Raw genomic sequence first — 5,332 nt, 5'->3', positions numbered from 1 at the left:
AAATTATCTTCAGCCCTTATTCTTGAAAAATGGCTTTACAGGATATAGAGGTCAAGGTCAAAGCATTTCCTTTCAGTTCTTGAAGGTATTATTGTGACCTCTGTTGTTTCTGTTGAAAAGTCTGCTGTCAGTCTAATTGGCATTCTTTCCAGGAGGTCTGTGTCTTTTCTCTACGGTTACTTTAAAGATGTTCTCTTTGTCTATATTCTGTAATTTCACTAAAATGTGTCTAAGTTTGACTTTCTTTTATTTACCCTGTTTGGGGTTTATCAACCCTTCAAAATTCTCAGCCATTATCTCTTCAACATGGCCTTCCTCTATTTTCTTTTTCTAGAAGTCAGATTAAATGAACGTTCTTCTTCTTTGCTCTGTTCTTCATGTCGCTTATCTTGAACCTGTTTAGAAATCTCTTTGTCCTGCAGATTTGTCTTCCAGTTCGCTAGTTCTCCCTGAAACAGTGTCATATCCTCTGTTAAACACACCATTGCACTTCTAATTTCAGCTACAATTTCTTTATACACACACACACACACACACACACGGCGTTTAAGTTCTGTTTATCTCTCTTTCAAATCTGATTGGTTATTTTGGGTAATCTTTTGTTCCTTAGTCATATTTTTTATATCCCCTCCCATATGTAAATATATAAAGCATACTTCTTTTTTAAAAAGTAATTTGTATCCAATGTACATAGGTCTTATTCTGCTGTTTGCGCCTTCTGGTGAATCTCACTCATGTTGGGTAGTTTATCAATATATTCTGTGATTTTTTTGAAGAGGAATTCTTGTTGAGTAGAGTTCTATCTGTGAGAGTCTATGAGTCTGGCTTGGGGTGGGTTTTTCCAGAAACAACTCACATAGGCTGCCAGATGCCTTGGAATACGACAAACTGGAGCCTCTATTAGCCTCATTCTCAGCTTGAGTTTAGGACACACAGGAAACATAAATTTTGATGCGGAGGCTGCATGAATATGAGCTTATAGTTAGGAATTCTTAGAAAAGTCCTTCCCTGCCCCTTCCCAGAGCCAGGGCTAAGGAAGGCAAGTTTCCTTATTGTCTCCCTTGATAAGCATTTTTTATTAAGTTGTTCATCGAGGGTTTCACCTTGTGGAGGTGCCGGCTCCTGTGGCACTCTCAGGCCTCAGTTTCCATCCTGCGTGGTCTCAGATTTTGATGCCGTTCTGCATCCAGTGCGCCTGGCCATAGGGGACTGCTGTGGCTCCTCTCGCCTTGACCCCACTTCCCTCTTTGAATTTCTGCTCACTCTTGCCTGCTCAGCCATGCATTAAAACAGGAAAAAAAAACTTTATTCAGTATTTTACGTGTTTTGTACCAGGGGTGTTTTTCTAGATCTCTAATCTGTAATAGTGCATGAATGAAAGTCTCTCATGGCTTAATGTTTTGAAATTCGATCTGGTGTTGGCATTTTTTGTGAAACAGATGGCATCCTGAAAGCAGAGACTATCAAAGCCATCCTGACCAGACATTCCTTCCTAAGTTCAAGAAATAAGCAGCACAGGAAGAAACAACTGTCTTACAAGAGTAAATGCTTCTGAGAAGAAGAAACTCTACTGAAAATGTCCGCATAAAGAGGTTATAGCAAACCAAGAAAAGAAGCACAAAAATAATTCAGAACTCACAGAATCAAAGCAGAGTTTAAGAAGTGGGGCTGAAGAGGCTGACCTGGCCGGAAGCAGGCATCTGGAGGTTCTCATTAGTGACAAGGGGTGGAGGTGGCTCCGGAGAAGCAGGAAGCAGACACAGAGAGAGGGAGGGAGGATGGCAGGAAAATGCAGGGAACTTTGTGCTCACTCAGAAGAAACCCCTCTCGTTTTTAAGGATCTGGCTCCTGGAGAGAAAAGCACAACCTCAAATCACAGAGGCTCAAGGTAGAAGCAGAGTTCAGTGGGGCCCTGGGAAGGTGTCACCCAGGCAGATGAGCAGCCCTCACAATCTGGGGATCAGGAGGGCCATGGGCTATAGGGAAGTGCCTGGTGCCAGTCAGGAGGGTCCCCAAGGCCACAGCTGTTGTGCCCTCCGGGTGGTGGAGGACACACATGTGCCCAGGGCTGTAACTTCCAGTGCTCTTCATGTTCCCCACCTGGGCAACCCCAGGGGTCCTTGTGCTCCTCAAGTGCCCTGCACTCCCCTGCTCCCTGTGCTCCCTGCTCTGTGCTCCCCATGCTCCTTGTGTGCTGTGTGCTTCCAGGACTCCTTGCATTCTCCATGCTCTCTGTGCTCCACGTGTTCTCTGTGCTCCCCTGCTCCTTGTGCTTCTGGTGCTCCCCGTACTCCTCATGCTCCCCATACTCCTCGTGTGCTCTGTGCTTCCAGTGCTCCTTATATCTCCATGCTCCCCATGCTCTCTGTCTCCCCATGCTTCTTGTGCTCCCCATACTCCTTGTGTGCCCTGTGCTTCCAGTGCTCCTTATATCTCCATGCTCTCCATGCTCCCCATGCTCCTCGTGCTCCACATACTCCTCGTGCTCCCCATGCTCCTCGTGCTCCCCATGCTCCTCATGCCTCCTGAGCTTCCAGTGCTCCTTATATTCTCCGTGCTCCCTGTGCTCCACATACTCCTCATGCTCTCCATGTTCTCCGTGCTCCTTGTGTTCCCATGATCACTCTCCATGCTCCTCCTGCCACGGGGGATGTGGGTCAGGGAGGAATTGGAGTGGAAGGAGAGTGCGGTCTTGTCCGACTCTGGTTAAAATTTCTCTTTTTTGCTCATCACCGGGATGTAACTATGGGAACACTTTGCTAAGGTCCCTCCCAGGACGTGTACATGTGCAGCCTCTGGTCTTTGTGGTTTTGTATAAGTGCATTGCCCCATAAAAAGCAGGTTCCAAAGGGTCAGTTGCCATCAATGTGAACTAAGGTTATTAGGAAAATGTGGACTCCACATTGCTGTCTGAGACTCAGATTGGGGATCTGGCTGGTGCTGCACAGGGCTTGGCAGATGCTTCCCAGCCACGCTGACCCTGAGAGAGAGAGAACCCACAGAAACTGCAGGGGCTGACCACAAGGGCAGTCTGTTGGAGGCATCAGCCCTCCCCTCAACTCGATGTACTGTGTGTTGCTGTTGGTGATGTCCCCATGGCATCAATTCAACCCACCACCAAGGCACTCCTCTTGGAGAGCGAGTCTGCAGAGATCTGAGACCAGGTGTGCTCCAGGACAGAGTTAGGCTGACTGGCTGCTGCTGCTGGAACTCTCCAACCTGAGCTACTGGGTTGGAGAGGCCTGGCGGGGCTGCCTGTTCAGCTCTGGAGCCCGGCAGGAGTGCCAGCTCCACACAACAGCCTACGTGTTTTGTGGCTTCTGCTCCATTTGTCAGGGTGCAGGGTGGCGGCTGGCTGACCAGTGTCCCCCTTGGCTGCAGCTTCTGCCAGGAGCGCAGAGAGGAGCATCAGCATAGCTCTGGCGGATGCCCCAGGTCCCACTTTATCACTTCTCCCCATCTCCTGCCTTGACTGCAAAATGAAAAATGCTGAACTGGAAAACCTGCCAGCAGATGTCCTGGATGCCTGTGAAAGCATCAACCTTCAAGGCGCCAACGGGGTGCAAAATGTTCATTATATCTGGTGGCCCCAAGCTCACATGTCTGTGCCAGGAACACACCTGCCACCCTGGAGCTGTCCGGCTCTGTAATCAATCTCAGTGCAGAACACAGCAGCCAGAGGCAGAGCTTTCAATAAAAGTGTGGTCTCATGAATGTGCCCTGTAGTGCTCAGCAAAGGGCTGCTCTCCTGGGGAGAGACGCACGGGACAGGCTAGTTTCCCTGGTTCCTCCACCACAGGCTGCTTTGGGGCAGGAAATAACAAGAGCTGGCGATGCAGCCTCGCCTCGCTAGAGCCAGGCGTTGTTCTGCACCGTTTTGGAGGAGGGTAAACCTGGGTAAACACAAAGCAGATTGGGAGCATGTGTTCTGAGCGCTGTCGTCCACAGCCTGCTGCAGGCACTGAAATGTACCTTGGTGGCTTTTTAAGGTGACCCCATTGTTCCCAGGCTGCTTTTGTAACTGGAGAGCTGTAGTGCTTCTTTGCTACATCATGGAAACTGCTTTAACGAAAATAGACTCCTGCATCCAGTTATATGGTTTTTAAAGCCTCTTTCTCCAAATGAGGGCCATTCAAAGGGAACCGCCCTCAGCCCTCATGGGGCTCAGCTTCTCCTTCCAGCTCTAGGCGTCTTTACAGCACCATGCTGGGAGTGGCTCTGGGGTCCCCTTGGTCCACCAGGAGGTGGGCATCTGAGGCTGTGTTTCTCTTGGGCCGGGTTTGCAGCTGCTGCAGAAACCGCCTGTGCTCAACCTGTGCGTTTGGGTCTCCTGAGGGCAGGCAGCATCGCCCATGCTGTTAGGATTGCATGTGGATTCATGCTCCTCAGTGTGACCTTGGTCAAGGCAGCGAGGCCAGCAGGGATGATGGAGAAAGCTCCAGCTCTGCGCTCCTGGCCCCAGCCGAGTCCCTGTTCTGATGTCTCAGAAGTAAGGCAGGCGGTAGGCGTGGAGGATCCAGCTCAGGGCCGGAATCGGGCCAGGCTGACCTTCAGCCTCGATGCCCGCTGGCTCTGTGGGCTCTGGCACCTTGTGTGACTCCCGTGCCCTCGTGGCCTCTTTCTAAAATCCAGCGTGGAACTCACAGGTGGAAGTCTGTGTGGTTCTGCTGGGCCCCAGAGCCTACTCTGAGCTTTCTGTTGACTCCTGACACACAGTGCGCACACCACTGGACACACACTGACCCTCCAGGTGTGGGTGTGGGGCCTGGAGACAGACGTGGCTTCCTGTGGTCACACAGCCAGGACAGGAGCCTTGGGCTCCCCAGACTCTCTGAGATCCGGGACTGTGGAGTCTCTGCCCTGCTATCTCATGTCCCTTCCAGCCCTGCAGGTTACACCCCTGAGTCCACCACAGTCCAAGCTCTCTTCCCCACAGGAGTGAGTTAGCACCAGGGGCAGGGCTAGGGTCTGATCAAAACTCAAGAGGAACCACGGGATACTGGGGCAGGCAGGGACCGCAGGCTGATTGAGTCCAAAGACTGTATTTTTCTGGTGTCAATGGAGGTCCAGAGAGGTTGAGTGACTTTTTCTGGGGTCACACAGCCAGGGAGGGGATAGGAGAATGTTTCGGATGTAGTATCTGGTCCTCAAAATCTGGGCCAGTTTCCAGACACGGGTGTGGGTGGCAGAACATGTCTGCAGCACCTGAATCTCTAGGAACTGTGATGGGCACTGCTGCTAACCACTTCCCTGTCGTCGCCTTTGCAGAAACCACACAGATCCCTCCCTGGAATCTGATTCAGACAACAAGACCTGTGGCAACTCCCCCCCC

At 50.9% G+C, this 5,332-nt stretch overlaps 1 protein-coding gene across 10 annotated transcripts in view; it reads left to right on the top strand.

Annotated features, from left to right (window-relative positions):
• The window catches only part of TRIP13 (thyroid hormone receptor interactor 13), a 62,006-nt gene that overhangs the window by 40,702 nt on the left and 15,972 nt on the right, over window positions 1-5,332 (top strand). The window contains exon 15 of one of the 10 annotated variants that reach the window (XR_001880998.1): window positions 1,440-1,533. The exons of the other annotated variants lie outside the window; for them this stretch is intronic. The gene's annotated coding sequence lies outside the window, so the exon portion shown is untranslated. Of the gene's footprint in view, window positions 1-1,439; window positions 1,534-5,332 lie in introns of those variants that run through there. 10 annotated transcript variants of the gene reach the window in all.

The sequence above is a fragment of the Rhinopithecus bieti genome, unplaced genomic scaffold (assembly GCF_001698545.2).
Source record: "Rhinopithecus bieti isolate Rb0 unplaced genomic scaffold, ASM169854v2 scaffold_33330, whole genome shotgun sequence".
NCBI classification, from domain to species: domain Eukaryota; kingdom Metazoa; phylum Chordata; class Mammalia; order Primates; family Cercopithecidae; genus Rhinopithecus; species Rhinopithecus bieti.
This window is presented reverse-complemented; position numbering and strand designations above follow the sequence as displayed.